Below are 21611 nucleotides of genomic sequence, written 5' to 3' on the forward strand. Positions count from 1 at the left end.
TTCTTTTCCCTTTGATCCCCTCTACCCAGTGACCCCTCCCTCCAGTTGTCCCCCCACCTTAGTCCATGCCCATTCGTCGTGCATATAGTTCTTCTCAACATCTTCGTATCTACTCCACTCCCTCCTACTATGCTTCTTAATTCCTGTACCATCTCCCTCCCTTTCCCTCCTTCCCCCTCGCTGCTGACCTCCCCCCAAAATATTTCCCATACCTATAATTATTTTCCCATTCTTACTGCCTACTTAGTTTGCCTTTGTTCCAATTCCCTAGTTTCCGTTGTTGGTTGTTGTGATACAGTTTTCATTTTAATATTCATAGTTTTGATCCTCTTTCTCCTAAACAAGTCCCTTTAACATTTCATATAACATTGGTTTGGATTGGATGAACTCCTTCGGTTTTAGTTTTTCCTGGAAGCACTTTCTCTGCCCTTCTATTCTGAATGACAGCTTCGCTGGATAGAGTAATCATGGTTGTAGGTTTTTGCTTTTCATTACTTTGAGTATTTCTTGCCAGTCCCTTCTTGCCTGCAGAGTTTCTTTAGAGAAATCAGCTGATAGCCTATTGGGACCCCTTTGTATATAATTCTTTTCTTCTCTCTTGCCGCTTTTAAGATTCTCTCTTTATCCTTAATTTTTGACATTTTTATTATAATGTGTCTTAGTGTGGTTCTCCTTGGGTCCAGTTGTTTTGGAACTCTCTGTGCTTCCTGGACCTGTAAGTCTATTTCCTTCCCCAAGTTAGGGAAGTCCTGCTTCATTATTTGTTCACATAATTTTTCAATTTCTAGTTCTTCTTCTTCACCTTCTGGCAACGCTATGACTTGGATGTTGGCCCGCTTATAGATATCCCAAAGGTTTCTGAGCCTCTCCTCATTTTCCCCACCTTTCATTTCCTCTTTCTGCACTGGTTGACTGTTTGTTCCTTCCCTATGTTCCGATTTGTTGATTTGATCCCTGGTTTTCTTTCCCTCACCACCAGTTTTGTATGTGTTTTTGTTCATTTCAGCAGGAGTAGCCTTCATTCCTTCCCCATGTTGTTTAAGATCTGCTGTTATGTCTGTAAGCATTCTTATAACCAAAGCTCTGACCTGTGCCTCAGAAAGATTTCCTATCTGCTGAGCCATTAGATTAGGTATTTGGTGTCTGGTCAGCTGTGTCACCAGGATCTCTACCATGATCTGTGCCATCCTGACAGTTTTGTGTTTACTTTTGCTTCCTGGGTGGAGCTGTCATACCTCCTAAGCTATAGGGGGCAGAGCCCTGTGCACTCATGACAACTGTGCGGTCCTGTGGCAATTTCTGTGGAGGTGGGGGTCCAAGATGGATTCCTGCTGTTCACTCTCTGCTGAGAGACCGGGAGTCTCCTCCTCCTTCCCCACCGCCTCCGGGCCTCACAGTCCAAGGCAATGGGGGTCTGCCTTCCCTGGTGTTGGAATCACAAGCTGACAGGTTTGGTCTGCAGCTGGGGGTGCTCCCTGGGAGCTTCTCAACTCCCCTTAAATATGGGTGTCTGTGCTTACCATTGTCCCACCATCGTTGCCGCTGCTGCTGCCACCAGCACAACTTGACCTCTCCACCTCAGCTTTGCCCCTCCTACCCATCCGGATGAGCACCACTTCTTCATAACTTCATATGTTGGACTTATTTTTATTTTTTGGAACTTCTGGTTATTTCTGATTTTGAGGTAGTTGTATTCCTTCTTAGTTGTGTAGGGTGATGAAGCATGTCAGTCTAGGCCTCCATCTTGGCTGGAAGTCTCCTGTGTGCCTTTGCCTCTGTGTCTTAGGTAGAGCTGTCACTCCTGTTACATTGTAAGGGGCAAAGCCTTAGGGATTCATCAGTACAGGGTGACCTGTTTCACCACATTGTGGTACTGTATGTGGGGGTGGGGGTCTGAGAAGGAACAATGCCACTTGTCCAGCACTTTCCCCTTTTCCAGGTACTTCTCCCACTTTTGTATGGGACTGACGCCTCTCTAGCTGTTGTCCTGGCTGTTGTTCCTAGAGTTGGTGGGTCTTCAGACATTCTAGGACTGTGGGGGCTCTTTTAACAAGCAGACTCTGCTGAGAGACCAGCAGTTTCATCCTCCACCCCAACCCCCACTGGTTTGCATAGTCAAAAGCAATGAGGCTTGATTTTCCCCAGTGCTGGGACCATGAGCTGTGAGGTCTGGTGAGGAGCTGGGAACGCTCCCCAGGTGTACTTCCTGACTTTTTAAAATGTGTAACTATGCTTTCTGCTGGCCTGCTGCTGCTGCTGCACTACCACACCATGTCCTTTCTGCCCCAGCTCCACCTCTCCTACCTATGTGGATGAGTATTTCTTCCTTATATCTTTGTTTGTTGGACTTTCCATGCAGTTTGATTTTCTAGAACTTCTGGTTTTTCTAATTTTGAGGTAGTTGTATTCCTTCTTAGTTGTGGAGGGAGACACAGCGTACCTGTTTATGCCTCCATGTTGGCCAGAAGTCTCTCAAGTATGTTTTCTGTAGGTTTTTATTGTGTGGGTTGAGGGAGACCATGCTGTCTTTGCCAGGTTAATTAATACATGTTCACCTTTTGGGACATGTCTTCTCACCATGTCAATAGCATCTCATTTAATTTTGTAATTGTTTCTGACCCTTTTCAAGTTAAAGCTGCTTAACTCTCAGCAGGGTATCATAGTTGACTACTGGTGGCTGATAGGCATTATCAGATGCTGCAGGTCAAAAGATGTTTCATCAAATAGAATGAGCTTTGCCTTCGAAAGCAAGCAACCAGGCTTTTCTTTCCATCAGAGTGATAGAATATTAGTAGGAATTAACTAATTTGTTGTTTAAACAGATGTCTTTGACTCAAAACCTTAAAACTATGCTAACATTGCCTATTATCTACTTGAAAACTTCTATTGAAATGTCCAGAAACTCTAATGGATATTGCCTTTGAGCACACAAAAACTTCAGTTTCTAATTGCTAGGTTATTTAAGAGTCATAATGTAGAGGATATTAATTGGATTTACTTAATATTTACCAATATGCTATCAAATAAAGAAATACATATCTAAAGTGTATGAACCCAAAATGAAAAAATATGGATACCAAGTGAGCAATTTAGGAAACAGGTATAAGATTTCCCAAATGATGATATTTCCCAAGATATGTTCCTTGGGACACTAATTTCACAAGTTGTTCCCTGAAAAAAAAAAGTTAGGTGGTCCAATAAATTTAGAAGACAATACATATAAGAAGGCCTGTCCAGAAGGTATCCAGCCATGTAATATGAAAAATAGAGATATTTACTGAAGAAGATACAAGAAGCATTGTACTTAAGACAATGACACCTCAGTCCCCTTCAAAGTAGACACCTTTGGACGTCACACAGTTCTCTCAATTGCCATCAGCTGCCCTGTCATATTTTCCTGAATCTCATCAATGGTCTGAAATCTCTTCCCTTTCAAAGGTGATTTTAGTTTTGGGAAAAGCCAGAACTTATAGGGAGCCAAATCTGGGCTGTAGGGGGCTGAGTCACCTGGGTGGTTTGATGTTTTGCCAAAAAACACTACATGAGGTGTAATGCATGAGCAGGCACAGTGTTATGATAAAGCTTCCTGTCACCAGTTGCCCATAGCTGTGGCCTTCTGAATCATCCAAATAGTTTCCGTGGAAGAATGTTCTGGCTAAATGCAAAACTTGATGAAGACATTGCTCTGCTCACTCAGTAATTTTGAATGCCATAGCCACACAGCACACATGCTCACTTCATAGCATCTACCACCCCCACTGACAAGTACAGTGAAGTCATCATTGTTCACACATGTGCATTCCAGTCCATTTCCCTTGGCTGCCAAGTTACATTGATGTCACACAAACCATTCTCTCTATATTAATAATGGCTGGACTTTTTCTAGATAGGCCTAGTACTTCAGCTCTTATTCAGAGTCACAAGGCACATTAGCATGTTGTAGGAAGTCTGTGCCCATTGCCCCTCAAATGTACTTGAGCACAGAAGATGGTATTAGATAATTCATTTTAATATCTCACAGACCACCCTTTGGTAATTGTTGGACAGCAAAAACGGAAAGAAGGAGACAAGCTTAAAATTTTCAAATGTGAAGTCTCTGCCCTGACCAGTATGGCTCAGCTGGTTGGACATTATCTAGCAAAGCAAAAGGTGCAGGTTTGATTCTGGTCAGGGCACATGCCTGGGTTGCAGGTTTGGTCCCTGGACAGGGTACATACAAGAGACAACTGATTGATGTTTATCTTTCACATCAATGTTTCCATCCCTTTCTTTCTCCCTCTCTAAAAATAAATAAATAAAATCTTATAAATGTTGAGTCTCTCCTAGAGAGATTTTAGGAATGCAAATCCCATTGCAGAAGCAAGCCCCTGAAATAAACTTTATGTTCCTCAGCAGGGGCAGATTTATGTGAATATGCACATGGTCAGCCCTAGACCACCTTTCAACAGCCTGGCATGTAATTTGACTGGCTCTCTGTCTCCCCTCTCCTGCCCCACGGCACTGTCTGCAGTTGGAGAGGGGATCCTGTGGCCACTGTGCTTCACAATCAAATGCAAGAGAGGGGAAGAGACCCATGAAAATGGGATAATCAACCCCTTATTTATTTTTGTAAGACAATGAGTGCATCAAAATTTATTTTTCCAAAAGAATGTCTCACACACACACACACACACACACGTGTGTGTGTGTGTGTGTGTGTATATATATATATATACATATATATATATATATATATACATTTTTTAATGGGAAAACACTACTTTTCAGTATCCTATAATCAGTCTTAAGGTTTTAAGGTTTCTATGTACTAATTTCTTCAAATTTGTTGGACAAGAAAGAAATTTGCCTATTCACAACCTATGGCATTATATTTGAATATGAATATTGCATTTCACGTTCTATATGCTTTCCCACACCCTAAATCATTAGTAGGGACTATTCCAATTAGACCATGGATTTCTTTCACCAAAACAACTTTATTCATGACACATATTTTTAAAAACTCCCACCTGCTAGAAATGAGCTAAAAAAATAAACAAAATCCACCTCCCACCTCCCTTTGCCCACTTCCTCCCATTACCTCAAAATAAAAGGGGGGGGGCAAATAAAAAAAAGTGAAAAACAGAAAATACCCCTAAACCCCCCAATACAAGGTAGTGCATTCCCCCAGGGGGAATGGGAATTTACACTGGAGTCGCTGGGAGCAGAAGGCAGATCTTCTGGCTACAGAAACCTGCAAAGAAAGACACTCAAAACAGAAAAAGAAACACAAAAGGAAACACAATAGACCACCAGGCAATCTGGAGGAACAGGGGGCCAGAAAAGAGGGGTGGGGTGGGTGGTTGATCTTGCAGGACAGGAGCGGACAGGAGGGTACTGTGAAAGTAAGGGAGAAGATGGATGGAAAGTAACAATTAGAACAGTTTGGTGTCCTTCCAGAGCCCTGGGTAAAAAAGAAAAATCAAGAAACAAAAACCCTCTTACCATCCATGCCCACCTACCCTTGAGCAGCCCCCAAGGATGTGAAGTGGGACAGGGAAATGGGGAGCAGCTTGTGCAGTTCAGTCCATGGCAAATCCCCAGAGTGAATGTGCAGCCCCCTGCTCCTCTCCCTGGGCCTTCCCCTACTCCCCAAAGCAGGCCCGCCTCAGCAGTTAGTTATGGGATTCTTCCCCCTTCCACAGTATATCCTTTTTTTTTCTTAAATATTTTTTTTCTATCAAGGTCATCTCTTTTTCTTTAATTCTTTTTTTCCCCTTCTTTCCTCTTTTTTTCCTCTCTCTCCTCCCAGTACACACCTTTTTTAGTAAGAGGAATACCATGAAGTCACTCTAGCCTGGCCCCTGTAGACAAGACCCCGGGGCCTGCTGTTAAAACCACTGTAGAATCGAGATCGGGAACCGTTGTATTTAGTAGTCCAGGCACCGTATCGGGCTCGTGGGAAACCTCGGTCTGTTGTGCTGATGTCTGGTCTGTTGGTTCTTTTTGGGATCACCTTGATTCGTCTTCCTCTAAATAGGGACTCATCTAAGGCCAGGGAAGTCCTCACTGACTCTGTCTGAGAACTCTATATATGCAAACGCTTCGGGATGGCCACTAAATTTGTCACAGAGTATGGTAACACGGTTAACTGAACCACAGCCATGAAAGTGTGCTTCCAGCTCTTCTGCTGTTGCACCATAGTCCATATCGCCAACATAGATGGAAGGGGCACCAGCCTCCATCTTCTCATCAATACACATGATCACTGGGCCAGCATTGCCCGGAGGTGGACTAATATTCATCTGCTTCTCTACCTCATTCTCTAGCTCCTTTAGCTTCTCAGCTTCTTCCTCCATCTCCCTGACTCGAGCTTTGATCGCTTCAAGCTCCGGGTCTTCAATGGCGCTGTCCCCTGGGTCACCCTCGACCAATTCCGAATCTTCCTCCTCCTTCTGGCTTCCGGGGACTCCTGAGCCAGGCCCAGGGCCCGAGGCTCCCGCTGGGGCGCGGGGCCGGGACGGCTCCTTTTCAGGCTCAGGCTCCGGCTCCGGCTCCGGCTCCGGCTCGGGCTCCAGCAGCAGCTCCTCAGGCTCCAGCAGCAGCTCCTCAGGCTCCAGTTCCTCAGACTCCAGGCCATTCCCGTAGTCCCCTGTGCCCCCCATGGCCCCCTCCCCGGCCTCCCTACTGGCCCTGGGCACAGGATGGTGCCGCCGCCCCGGTCGGGAGCCCCGACCACCCGCAGCCCCCACTGCCGCTGCCTAGACCATGGCCTTTTGATGCTGGTCAAGTCTTCTCCAAGAAAAGTGCCAGCATCAGTTTTCATTTATGCTTTTGCTTATATAACAAGCTTCCAAATGGGAATGATGACAGGGCAGAGTTAGGACAGTTCCGCTGTCCTTAGAGATTGCACATCTTTCGGCTGTCCTTAGAGGAGCAAAGTAGATCAGGGTTTCACATGCTTGAATTCTGGTCCATGGCCTCTCACCAGCTTGCTCATAGGACCTTGCCCAGCCTTCGGTTGTACCAGCAGGCTTGTGACATGCTACATCTGAAGGGGGTTTTCTAATCTGGATGACTGTACTGTCCCCTTGTTAAGATGTTATCTGGATGTTCATGGGCTTCTTAAAATCCCATTCAGTCTAATGTACTTGGAAATGAATTTGCTTGTCAGAGTACTGACAAAAAAAGAGAAAAATCTCGATTAAATTTTTGCTCTAAAAAGAGCTTCTTTTAGTCACTTCTTAAAATAGCAGGACTCCGTTTCATCACTGAACCCACAAAAATGAGCAAGCCTGAAATTTGGTAAGCCTTCAGAGGTATGCTTGTAAAGTCTATGCATGAAACACACTACCACCTGCAACAAAAGAAATCACACACACGAATTAACTAAAAAAAGTCTTTCTTCATAAGTTTATTCCTACTATTTCTAGTATTATTGATCAGCTTTCATGCCATAAAGATATTTTAAGTACGTTTTAACATTTAGAGAATTTTCCAGCCCAAAATCAGTAATGACTATGGTACCATGTCTGTGTCTTCAAGTAAACAGTCTTAGGAGACGGGCATTAAATACCTCTATCAGTGAAGACTGCCAGGTGTGACCCAAGTCTCTGGTTGCTTCTGCTGTTGCTTCTACTTGGTCAAGTTAATCAGTCACCTCAAAAGCACTCAACCCAAGACAGAAATTAGAAATCTGCTTACTGTAACTTGTAATTTATATGTATATACACAAACACATATGGACAGAGAGAAAGAATAGTACATCAAAGAAACTTGTTGCAAGTCAGGTTTCCTAGGAAGAGACTTTGAGATGAAGAATAGTTTTGAAAATGTTCATTAGTGCACTTGTCATCAACACCTGTTGAAGGGAGAGGTCAGCAGCAGGACTGGGCTGAGATTAAGTCTCAACAAAGGCCAACCCCATGGAAAGCTCTGATACTGGACTGGACCTTCAGTGTTGTTTCAGTTGTTCCCTCTCACCTCATTCCCACTCTTTAAAAAAAATATCATATCACCTCAAAGTGGTTTTCCATTTTCCAGTATACAAAACTTGCTGTTCTCAGAAGTGATTCAAACCAGAATTTCTCATTCCCATAAGAATTCCCTCTGAAATGTTAGTTTCATTTTGTTTCTGCTTGAACATAAAAGAAAGAGTAATGGCATGAAAAATATGACTTGACAAATCATTTATATTATATATTTTTTCATATTATGAACTTCATTCCTAAAACAATAAACAATGTCTTTAAATGGCAAAAATTAGCCTACTTCTTTTCTATTGTTACTTACAAAAATTACCCTTTAGTTGTAGGGTTTATTTGTGTTCAAATAACTCATGAGCAAATATTTTTACAGTGAAGAAAACCCCAAACTGACAGAATTCAGTCATAATAAGTCAAATTTTGGTGCTAAAATAGTTAGATCTGAGATTACCATTGACTACAAATTGCCATCTGTGCTTACTTGTTAATGATGTCAAGTGTAATTAATTCAATGGACCTACTATTTGATAAACTCTGTTCACAGGATTTGCAGAATACATAATGGTATATTAATTTTCAAATTAAACCTGCCAAGTGGTTGTTGGCTTTGTGAAAGTAGCTGCTTCCTTCTGACTAAACTTTGAAATGCCCACAGGGAAAGAGAAATGATCATTTATTAAAGTTCTATGCTGTACCAGACTCTGTGCTGTGCACTTTTATCTCCATGAGCTTAATTCATTCTCCATACATTCCTCTGAGCAGGAAGTTATTAGCTCCTTCAGTGATAAAAAGCCTCAGACATTTTTTGTTTGAGACCCTGTGAGATGTGAGAACTCTTACGTTAGCCCTTTATGTGTGAGACTCATTGTTAACATATGTGTGCCAACCTGACCTTCCTTTACATATTCTGGGGGGAAAATAAGGACAAATAGGAACAAGGGAATCACTGTAACTCCCATGGGTTTCCCAGTCATTACCTGTGGTTAAAACTCCTAGGACCCCTCCAGGGACTTGCGTCTTTGCTTGAGGGCTAAAAGGGAGAAGCAGGTAGATTGGTCATAATTGGTTGGGGGTGGGTGGGTGCCATCCTAGGTAGAGCAACAGGTAGTGGTGAAGAAAAGAGAGGATGGTGGACTAATGCTTGTGTACAATATCAGAAACAGGACATTGACAGAGGAAGCTAAGTCATAACACTGAGAGACAACCTTAACCCAGAAGCTTGACCCTAAACCTCTGTACCTCTTCCCCCAAACACTACCTCATTTTCCTCATTTCCTGCCAGTCCCACCATTAGCTCCACCTGCTGGAGCCCCTACACTAGCTCACAGAAGCCTCTGTGTCTCCTCACTGGTAGACCTCAGAGGGTAGAAGTGGCAGATGAAGGGGGGCGGGGGTGCAAGTCCCACAGCAGCCTGGAAATAGAACATATTTCTGAAATTTCAGCTTGAAATGGAATTTATTTCCCATGACTTAATTATTATAAATGAAGTATTATTAGAGCTATTAGCAATAGTTTGTGAGAAATATACATATTTTGTTTGTTTGTTTTCATGAACTGGCCTAAGAACCTAACAACCATGAAAACATAGTTTCTATTAAAAAAAGTCTCACAATTTCCAAACAATTTCTTTAAAAAAATGTTTGTTAAATATTTCACAAGATGGGGCTCACAAAAGAAGACAATAAAACTGATGAAAATGTGGAGTGGGGGGATTGCTTTACTTTGAAACAAGTAATTTATAAAATAAGTTAATGCTCAAATTTACTACATTGTTTTTTAGTGTTTTTCTCAGGTAACATGCATCTACCATGAGGTAAAATGCACATTAAATATATGAATGTATTATTTCATTTTAAATTTTATGTATTTATATTAAACATATGCATATGTGTACTACAACTTTTTTTCTAAAACAAATTTATACTGGGTTAACTATTGTGCCAAAGTTCCTGAGTTAATAAAACAAATCAAGCCTCCTACTTTTTATAGTGTTGCAATATCTTACTGGACTTTAACTTTTATAGTTTCTAGTATTGTCTAAACCTATGCTAAATGAGGGCCTTCCTCTATATTTTACTTCTGGATGTCTGTATTTTATTGGACCTTTAATTTATGTGTAGTCATAAATAAACAAAAAAAAAAATCCTTGCTTACTTCTAGGCAAGGTATATCGTAACTGAGAAGATGCTTGCTGTTTCTTTAATATTTTTCTACCTAATTGGCTCTATATTAGCAGTCTGAGGTATTGCAGCTATTATGAACTGAATAATAGAGGAAAGCCAATTATTCCAAAGCTGCATTTAACAGTTGCTCACCTTGCACAGATATCTCTATTCAAAATCAACTACAATGCAATATGCATTTTCTGAGGAATTCAAGAGGCAGGCTGATCAACACTATTAAACAGCATCATTTTCAAGTCTGGTGTCAGACATTGAGAATCTTGGAACAATCTGTACTGTCACCTAAGAGTTGGTCAGTTGTAAATTGTAACTGTCTAAAACAATGCAGATTGATGGTTGGGAACTATATAAAGAACTTTTTTTTTCTTGATTTTGTAAATTTTTAAAGTATATTTTATTGATTATATTGTTACAATAGTTTCATTTTTTTCCCCTTTGCTCCCTCCCCTCTGCCCAGCACCACCCCTCCCCCAGGAACCCCCCCCCCCCAAGTCCATGCCCATGGGTCGTACATACAAGTTCTCTGGCTTCACCCTTTCATATATTCTTCTTCTTCTTCTTTTTAAAAATTAATTAATTTAATAAAAAATAACAATCCCTCCCTCTCAGACTTAAAACCCTTTATAATCTTATAAAGGACAATGGGCAAAGGTCTCGAGCTCCTCTAGCTGCTTCAAGCTGGACATCATTGTTGTCCTACCTACCCTTGGGTAAAGAACTTTTTGTTTGTCAGATTTTCTATACAAGAAGCTTGATCTCACATGTCCTATTCACTCAATATAAATTGGTTCTACCACAATTAGCCTTAATATTGGCTTGAGAGGCATTAGGGAAATATGGCAAGATTAAAATTTAAAAAGATGGTAACAATTTGGAACATAACTTGGGAATCAGATGGGTCTGGGTTCAAATTTTGGCTTGGCTACTTATTAACTGTGAGATTTTGGTGACATATTTAACCTTTTTGAGCATCAGTATATTCATAAATAAAATAGGTTGTTTTGAGGATTAAAACATAATATGTTTTAAATGGCTAATATATCAGGGGCTCAATAAATGAAGATTTAACTTATTTGATAACTCATTCTAAATTTTTTTTACATTAATGAAAAATCTAGCAAAATTTACAAACACTTTGTAAGGAAAAGTATAAAACTTTATTAAGAGAAAGTAAGGAAAATCTAAATAAATTAAGTGATATGCCATATACATGGATTGAAAGAGTCAATATACTAAGGATTTAAGTTTTTCCAAAATCTGTGTACATACTTAATGTAATCCCAATAAAAATCTCAATAAACTGATTTTTTAATTGATCAGCTGATATTAACCTTTATTTAAAAAGTACAAAAATCACCATGGTATTCAAGACACTCTTGAAGAAAAGTAACAAGGACAGAAGATTTGTTCTCCCAAGTATCAAGACTTAATGTAAAACTATTTCAATTAGGACTGTGTGGTATTCCGGCAAATAAAAAGATCTTTGGAAAAGAATAGAGAGATATCCACAATGGACTCATACATATATTGATATTATCTATGACAAAGGAGGCATTGCATAACAGTTGAGGAAATGATGGTCTTCTATTAAATGATGCTGGACTAACTAGGTATCTAAGTGGGAGAAGAATGAAACTGGACACTGTCTTACACCATACACAAAAATCAACAGTAAGTGGGTTACATACTTAAATGTGAAAAGAAAAAAATTAAATTGTTTATGTGATTATAAATATCCTTATGACATCAGGCAGGGTTTTAAAATATGACAGAAAAAGAAAAGATTGTAATGATATTAAAATTAAGTAATTAAACTCATTAAGAGTATGAAAATATAAGCCAGAGAATGAGATGATATTTACCACACATAATCAACAAAAATCTTGTGTTCGCAAGTCATTTAGATAACAGACAACCCAATTTGAAAATGTGTGAAAGACTTGAATGAACACTTCACAAAAAGGAAATCCAACAACTGATAAGACTATGCCACCATGCTCAAGTTCATTAATAATCTGGAAGTACAAACCAAAACTATATTGAGATCCAGTACACACACCAGAGTGATAAAATTAACAATTTGAAAACAACAAGTGTTGGCTGGGTGTAGAATAATGAGGTTGCTCCTCCATTGTTGATGGGAGTAGAAATTAGTGCAACTACTTTGGAAAACAGTTCACATTTTGTAATAAAATTGGAAACACTCATACCTCATCACACAACAGTGTCACTCCTGGATATATCCCAAGAGAAATGCAGGCATTTTTGTATGAGGAGACATGTAGAAGAATGTTCTAAGCAGAATTTTGATAATAGCAATCTTAAATGGTAAATGAACCAAAGATCCATCAACAGTAAAATGGCCATAAACTTTAAATGAGTGAATGAATAAATTGTGGCAGTCATTAGCACATTGAAATTATTACAGTTTTTAAGAATCTAACAAACACAATATTGATCAAAAGAAGGAAGGCACATAAGCACACATGCAGTACATTTCTAATTGATATAAAATTGAAAAATAGGAGAAAACATGCATCCTAGTTGATAAAACTTTAAAGAAAAACTAGGAGAACTAGGAGGAGACCATCATAAGAATTGGGGTCATGGATATCTCTATAGAGGAAAAGAGGGTTTAAATTAAGAAAGGACATGGGGATATGACCAGTATTCCTTTTATATTTTGGATATTGGTTATGAGCATATTTTCTACATAATCATATATTACACTGTATATTTGAGTGTTTTTGCATTCTTCTGTATGCATTTCATGTGAAAATAAAATATTTTTAAAAATATATTCACTAGAAAGAGAATCATATTCATATCATTTTAGATTCCAAAATAAAAGTTATTTATCCAGCTTCTGTGCTTTGAACATAAAGCCAATGTCACACTGACATCGTGAGCAGCCTTCCAGGTGTCATCAACAAGCTGTATTTACTATGAAATAATAAGATAACATATAAATGAAGTACTTACTATGTCCTAGGTACATCAGAGAAGGAAAACTCTGACTCCAAAAAACCTCCGCTGCCTTGCGGCATACCTCTTCAGGGGAAAGGCTAAGGGAGTAAACCCCGACAGAAAATCCGGAGCCGGAGTCCCTAAGGCGGTTTGACGTTGTAGTCAACACCGGCAACTCCTGCGGCGCACCTGAAGCCAAGCTGTATTGACTCCGTCTTTCCCTTGGACCCTTAAGCTGCGAAGAGAGGGGGGGTCTGCTGCATGGGCAACAGCAGACCCTCCATATCACCCTGCCCAGGCTCTGTAGCTTCAGCTTCACTGGAGAGGACACTCCAGCGTCATCGCAAGATGTCGATTCAACACGGGAGGAGACAGATACCGTGTCACTCCCGAGTCGGACTGCACAGCCATTCTCGGCGGTGCAGATAGACTCTTAAGAAGCTACACCATCGTCTCTCGAGATGGATGGCTGCCGCCGCCGCCGACGACTATGTCCTAGGTAACGTGCTAAAGGTCTAGCACACATTAACTTATTTAATCCTCACAACAACCCTGTGAGGTGATCATTTTACAAGTGAGAATAATGCAAGTGAATCAGGTAAGTACTTGTGTAAAGTCTTGCTCAGATTGAAGAAATAGACCAGTTAGACTCCAAACCAGGTCAGGCTGACTGTCTAGATGACATATTGAGCGGCTGTCCTGTTTTAGTCACTTGTTAATGGTTAGACATGGTCACTAACTACAAAATGTTAAATAAAATGTGATAACTACCATACGGAGATGGTTCCTACAGCAAAGCTTTTATTCATCCTATAGACCCCTATATGTTATCTTTTCTTTGGACTGTGTTCTCTGTGTGCATCTCTCCATTTTGCTTTGCCTCCTGTAGTGCCGAGGCCCTTTGCATGTGTCACATACAAACTCCATAAGAGGACTGTCAATCACTGTTCTGTGTGGTGCTCTCTTCTCTAGAGAGCTTTCTCACCAGACCCTGACAACTGTTTACCAGCCTAAAAAGCTCTGTGGAGTTGGGTGTTTGGCCCTGGTTCAGCCATCTACAGCCAGGGCAGCAGTGCTACATTTCAGAATGCATGTCACCGGTGTGCAGGGTGCCATGGGTGTGACAATCACTGGCAGGTACATAGGTGGTGATATTCCTGTTCTCAGAGTCATTTTTTTGGGTGGTCACTGCTTGGGTTCTGACTTCATCCTTCTGGATCCTAATTCTTCCTTTCTTGTATAGTCTTCCACTCCAAACGCTCCCCAATCCTTCAACTACAGAACCACAATTTATGAATTAAGCCTGCAGTAAGGAGGCCCCGCTACTTTTGTCTTCTAACATCCCCTGTAAAGAAACATTTTGTTTGATTCCCAGCTGGTCTGTCCAAGAGCCCCTAAATACCAACATAGTTCCATATGCAGCCTGTTTTCTCTACAACAAGATGAAGGAAACTATCATGAACCAGGAGAAACTCACCAAACTTCAGCCTCATTGGTGAGAAAGGAACCACTCATAGAAAGAAGGTGGTTCACAGAACAGCTACAACAGAAGATAAAAAACCTTCAGTTCTCCTTAAAGAAGTTAGGCATAAACAGTATCTCTGGTACTGAAGAGTAAATATGTATGTTCACAAACCAAGGAACATTGTTCCACTTTAACAATCCTAAAGTTCAGGCATTTCTGGCAGCAAACACTTTCACCATTACAGCCCATGCTGAGACAAAGCAGCTAATGGAAATGCTGCCCAGCATCTTAAACCAGCATGGTGCAGGCAATCTGACTGATTTAAGGAGACCATCTGAAGCTCTGCCGAAACAATCCACAGATGGGAAAGCACCACTGGCTACTGGAGAGGATGGTGAGGATGCAGTTCCAGATCTTGTGGAGAATTTTGATGAGGCTTTCAAGAATGAAGCAAACTGAATTGAGTCCACTTCTGAAGAAGAAAAACTTGAAGAAGTTACTGGGTGCTGCTATTTTACAAGGTTACAATGACTACCTTTTCAAATTTTGCTTATGGATCTGGTAAAATCTAGATCCCTAATATTTTGAAGCCCAAGCCTCTTGGACACTGCAGTTCTTTTCAGCTTTTGCTTATACAAAAATCATTCTTTGCAGCTAATTAAGCTGAAGAAGCCTGGGGATAAAGTTTGAAACAAAGGTTAAAAAAACACACACACACATTCATTTAACCCACTCTTGGTTAATAAAAGGCCTTCTCTCGAGGAAGGTAATAGGATTTTTCAGGACAATCTGGCATGTCTCAGGGTGAGTGCTCTTTGCACATTGAATTTTTCCTGGGAGTATCATGGTGACTCTTTGCCCCCCTCCCCCATCTTTGAGCATTTTAGAACTAGAAGCAACTAATAGCAATACTTTTTTCTGGTTCATCTTCCTTCCCAGAGCCTAAGGACATTTGTCTAGACCACATCTGTGGGACATGGCAGAACATGCCTTCACATATGACATGGTTCTGGAGACCAAGAAGAAGGGTCTGCTTCTGGGCCTCACTCCACCTGTGTGGAGCAGCATAGAGTGGTGGATAAGAGGAGAGGCTCTGCAGGCAGACTGCCTGGGTCCATAATCCAGGCTCAGCCATGTGTTCACAGTGTGATCTGAGCAAATTGCTTATCTCTTGGAGCCTTGATTTCCTCATCGATAAAGTGGCAATAATAACAGTACCTGCTTCATAGGGTTATTGTGAAGATTAGTTGAATTAGTATACAAATGCTTATTATAGTTAGCATTCAGCAAGTTCATGCTTTTTTATATAAAAGGAACAATATACTTAATGTGGTTTTTTAGACTTTTAGGGCTTATTATGCCTCCTGCTGAAACAAGAGAAGATGGACAATGGAGAGGTTTCATTTACCTGTGAAACACAAATAGCGAGCTTTACAAAGTTTGTGACCTTCATGGAGGTCACAGGGTATTAGGTGGTAGAAAGGGGATTTTAACCAGAGCCACATGGATGGCTCTAAAGTCTGTGCCTTTTCTGCTGATCTATTTTCACAGTGGTGAGGACAGCTCAGAGGAAGAGCCTCTATCTAGTACCTCAAGCATCTAGAACCTTGAAAATGAAGAGTCACTCTGGGATGCAGAGTCTTCAGGCTTCTGAGGTGGCCACTTAAACTGCCCACTGTCATTCAGTTCCTATATTTGTCATCAGAATCTGGCATTTATCTGAGTACATTTAAAAGGCAGACAAATTACTGTACTAAATTCAAGTGCTTGATGAATGTCTCATCATAGGCTTGACTTGTTTGATATTCCTTACTTTTTAAAAAATGGAGAATCTAGCTGGTATATCGTGCAAGAAGGATCAGGGACTCAAAGATATACATTGGAAAGCCAGGGAAAAACTGCAGAGTGTGGAATGGGGGTAGTTAATTTCAAGCTTTTGCAAAATAAGTTAATGCCTATTTACGTTATATAAACTAAAGGCGAATTTGCAAGAAGCACTATTTAATTATTATTTTTTAAATAATTAAAATAAATGCTAAAAATAACTAGGCAATAAGCCTCTTTTAAACATTTTAACATATTTCTATATTGTTAACATGACATATTCAGTCTATGCCCTAATTTGGATATTTCATATTTCTAGAGTTTATTTTGTATGAAACTCATCAAAATTATATAGTGCCTATTTCTAATTTAATTTTTTATAGACTGCAAAAAGAATGACAATTAAAAAAGTAAGTTATTTTGTTCTGAATGAATTCTCTCTGAAATAATTTGTTGCTGAGTAATTTGTTGAGATAGTTAAACTTGGAATAGATATGAAGAAAATATAAGGTTTTAAACTTTTAGACTGTGTGACAGTCTTCTTAGAGAAAAGAGAAAAGTCCTGAGTTTTTATATCAGTTAAGCTCCAACATAATTATGAGGCTGTTTATTCAGCAGGAAACATTCCAGTGCTTTCTAAATCCCACTCAGGAATATTGTCAAGCACACTCCCATTGTTACCCTTTAGATCTTAAGATTTCAGTGTCTGTGAGTAAACATTGGATTTTAATTCCAACACAAGTAATGATTCTCCAAAGTGATTTTCTTAAGAAGTGTAAATTGTCTGACTTTATCTACTTGGAGAGAAGGGGATTTTTATCTTGAAGAACTATGATCTGATCTATGTATTGTGACTACAGACCTGAAGGCAAGAAACTTGACCTCTCTGGGTGAATCTGTTCAAGGTTCTCTTGATGAGAATTCTTAAGTCACATCAACAAATACACCTCCAACCCAGATAATAATGTGGTGTTATTCTGAGCATGAGGGGTAGTTCTCAAGGGCAGCCAAGACTGAGCACCACTGCCAGAATTGCTGAGACATACATCCCATCTCTTACATGCAGTACCAACCTGCTTTGGCTCTTTGCTTCTCCTAAGCCTTGATGACTGCCTCTGCAGTTCACCTGAACTCAGGAAATGGCCTGTAACACATCTAACAAGATTCTGAATTTTATGTGTCAACTTGAATGGGCCATGGGTGCCCAAGTTTGACATTGTTTCTGGATGTGTCTGTAAGGGGTGTTTCTAGATGAGACTAGTGTTTAAGTTAGTGGACTCAGTAAAGTAGATTGCCCTTCCAAGTGGTTGGGCATTACCTGATATGTTGAGGAACCGAACCGAACAAAAGCACAGGAAGGAGAAATTCAGTTTCTTCTTTTCTAGCCTCACAATTGAGCTAACACATCTTATCTCCTCATGACCTCAGACTAGGATTTACACCATAGGCTCCCCTGGTTCTCAAGCTTTCAGAATTGGACTGAATTACATCACCAGCTTTCTTGGGTCTTCAGCTTGCAGATGGCAGACTATAGGATTTATTAGCCTTAATAATTATGTGAGCCAACTCCTCATTATACACATGTATTTCCCATTAGTTCTGGATCTCTGGAGAAAACTGACTAATACCTAACACTTTTTGATTTATTGACTCCTTAGAGAATCCGATAAAAGCAATAAATCCTATCCTAGTAAAATGTACTTTATCTTGGATACAATTCAAGCATATTTTAGAATCCAAGAATCCTAACTCTAAAATATCAGATTAGAAGATGGAGGCATCGATAGACATGCTTTGCCTCCTCTCACAATGACAAAAAGAATTACAACCAAATCTCAAAACAAATAAAACCCAGAACTGTCAGAAAATCAAACTGTATGGAAGTCTGACAACGAAGGATTTAAAGAAGCCGCATTCATCCAGACTGGTAGAAGGGGCAGAGATGTGGAGATGGGCAGAGAGGCTCAGTGTGGCGCAGAGAGGTGACAGTGGAATGAGCACAAGTGCTCCTACATACATGTGCTGTGGCTAAAAAGCAGAGGGAAACCTTGGGAGCTAGTGATCCCAGCCCCATGCCAGACCACACGTCCCAGGGTTCCAGCACCAGGAAGGTAAATACCCATAACTTCTGGCTGTAAAAGCCAGTTGAGGTTGGGGTGCGGGGGGGTGGGGGGTAAAAACTGGGACAACCGTAGTAACATAATCAAAAATATATACTTAAAAAACAAAAACCAGATTAAAGTCCCTACTTTACCTAGGCAGTACCTGAAACCAAATACCCCCATTCTTATCCAACTAAAGCTATTACCTCTGTGTCCTGTGTCTGAGACCAAGAGGCTAGGAAATTGTCGTGTTCTTTCCCAAAGGAGGTGAGACCACTAGTAAAGCCCAGTGCTAAACTCTACTGGTGTGGCTGTCTGAAAATTATTTGGAAGCATAGAGAGGTACTAATACAAGATTATAATTCAAAACTAGAGCAGAATTCCAACAAAGAAACCCCATAGATGTTGCATAAAAGTGCCACAGAATGATTTGATTTGGTCTGATTACCAGAACCAATCTTAGCAGCAGAAGAGATGGGATTAGCTTGATTGGATTAATTGGTTCTTACCACTGTATTTGGGAGAGAGTGGATGGACACTACAGAAAACACTGTGGAAACAATCACAAAGTCAAAACATATTCTCTAGGTCATGAAGCTCTAGGTCATGCTCTATTAACTGCAGAATCTCCAACCATGTGCTCTTGGTGTTCATCACTCCACTGAGACGTCCACATCCCTAAAACAGTGTTCATCGTTTGTCAGGAACCTCAATATCTTCACCTGCTTTCAAGCACCTTTTCATTGTTTCTCTATAACTGAAGGGTTTAATTTTTTATCTAAAAGTTTTAAAATTATGTAACCAGTATATTCAGGGTTGTTTTATGATAATTTGAACACAATTATTGAACAAGACATATAAAACTGGATTGTTTCACTTTGTAAGTTGCTTAATAGGTAAATGTGACTTGAATTAAAATTCATTCAAGTATTCTTCTAAACTGGGATTTTTCTTTTCATTGTAAAGAGAAAGAAACAGTGTCATCTTTAATCCAAAAAAGGAAATGCTTCTTAGCCCATTTATTTGAAGTATTTACTTTTTGGTTTTTGTCTACCTTTCTACTTGGTAGCACTCAAAGTTAGAAAATTCAGGTGAAACACCTCAGACATCACAGATATATAAAGGATCATACTAGAGTACTATGAAAGACCATATGCCACCAAATTCAATCACCTGGAAGAAATGGATAAGTTACTAGAAATGTACAGCCTTCCTAGACTGAATCACGAAGAATTGCAAAATCTAAATAGACCCTTTAGCAGAGAGGAAATTGAAACACCCATCAAAAACCTCCCCCAAAATAAAAGGCCAGGAGCAGATAGTTTCACTAGTGAATTCCACCAAATATTCAAAGAAGATTTGAAACTATTTTTCTCAAAGTATTCCAAAAAATTGAAGAAGAAGCAATACTTTTAACACATTTTGTGAGGCCAACATAACCCTGATACTAAAATCTGGCAAGGATAACACACAAAAAGAAAACTACAGACCAATATCTCTGATGAATACAGATGCAAAAATCCTAAACAAAATACTAGCAAATTCAATACAACAATATATTTTTTAAATAATACATGTTGATCAAATGGGGTTCATCCCAGGCGCACAAGGATGGTTCAATATATGCAATCTGTCAACGTACCATACCACATTAACAAAAGAAAGAATTTTAAAAAATATTATATTATCAATAGATTTGGAATGTTTAGTTTTTGTTTTTTGTCTACCTTTCTACTTGGCAGCACTCAACATTTGAAAACCCAGGTTAAATAAGTGATAACCTAAAAAGGCATTAGTTCAAAAAGAGACTTTTTTTTTTAGATTATTAGCTACAGTAGATAGTGAAAGGTAGATAACTACTTTGATTAGATACAACATTCATATATGATTAAAACACTCAATAAAATAAGTATAGAAAAAAGTACCTAAGCCAATATCATACTTAATGATATGAAAATGAAAGCTTTTCCTCCCAAATCAGGAATAAGGCAAGAATGCCAACTCTCACCATTCTTATTCAACTTAGTTCTGGAAGTCCAAGCCAGAGGAAATCAGGCAAGATAAAGAAATGAAAGGCTTATAAATTGGGAAAGAAGAAGCAAAACGGTCACTGTTTGCAGATAACATGATTCTGTATACATAAAACCCTAAAGACGCCACCAAAAACTTAAAAACAATAAAGAAATACAGTGAAGTTGTAAGATACAAAATCAATGTATAAAAATCCACTGCTTTCCTATATACTAACAATAAAACTCCAGAAAAAGGAAATAAAAAACCTAGCTCCTTTTGCAATTGCAACCCCCAAAATAAAATACTTAAGAATGAACTTAAACAAAGGATGTGAAAGGCCTATATATGAAAACTACAACGCACCATTAAAAGAGATTGAAAAAGTACAATGAAATGGAAAGATATTCCATATTCATGAATTGGAAGACTCAACATAGTTTTAAAGTGGCCATATTACCCAAAGCAATAAATAATTTAATGAAATCCCCATCCAAATCCCAATGTCATTTTTTAAAGAAATAGAACAAAAAAACATCAGATTTGTATGAAACCACAAAAGACCCTGAATATCCAAAACAATCCTGAGAAAAAAAGAACAAAGTCAGAGATATCACATTACCTGACTTCAGATTGTATTACAGAGCTATGATAATCAAAACAGCATGATATTGGCAGAAAAACAAACATACAGATCAATGGAACAGAATTTAGAGCCCAGAAATAAAACTACATGTATATGGGCAGATAATCTTTGACAAAGAAGCGAAAAACACATAATGAAGAAAAGAAATCCTTTTTAATAAATGGCGCTGATAAAATTGGAACGCCACATGCAAAAGAATAAAACTAGATTACAGTTTTTCCCCATGTACAAAAATTAATTCAAAATGATTAAAGACCTGAACAAAAGATCTGAAACAATAAATTGCATTAAAAAAATGTAGGTACTAAACTTATGGGCCTTGGTCGTAGAAAACATTTTGTAAATTTGACCCCAAAAGGCAAGGAAAGCAAAGACAAAAGAATTAATGAATGGGGCTATCTCAAACCAAAAACCTTCTGCATAGCAAAAGAAACCAACAACAAAACTAA

General features: G+C 39.3%; 2 pseudogenes; one reads left to right on the forward strand and one right to left on the reverse strand.

Annotated features, from left to right (window-relative positions):
• Positions 1-5803: 5803 nt before the first annotated feature.
• Positions 5804-6400, reverse strand: LOC150019710 (polyadenylate-binding protein 2 pseudogene; annotated as a pseudogene).
• Positions 6401-14557: 8157 nt separating this feature from the next.
• LOC150019711 (transcription factor BTF3 pseudogene) lies at positions 14558-15039 on the forward strand (annotated as a pseudogene).
• The last annotated feature ends 6572 nt before the right edge of the window (positions 15040-21611 follow it).

This window comes from Furipterus horrens, unplaced genomic scaffold (genome assembly GCF_987537825.1).
Source record: "Furipterus horrens unplaced genomic scaffold, mFurHor1.1.pri manual_scaffold_2, whole genome shotgun sequence".
Taxonomy (NCBI): Eukaryota; Metazoa; Chordata; class Mammalia; order Chiroptera; family Furipteridae; genus Furipterus; species Furipterus horrens.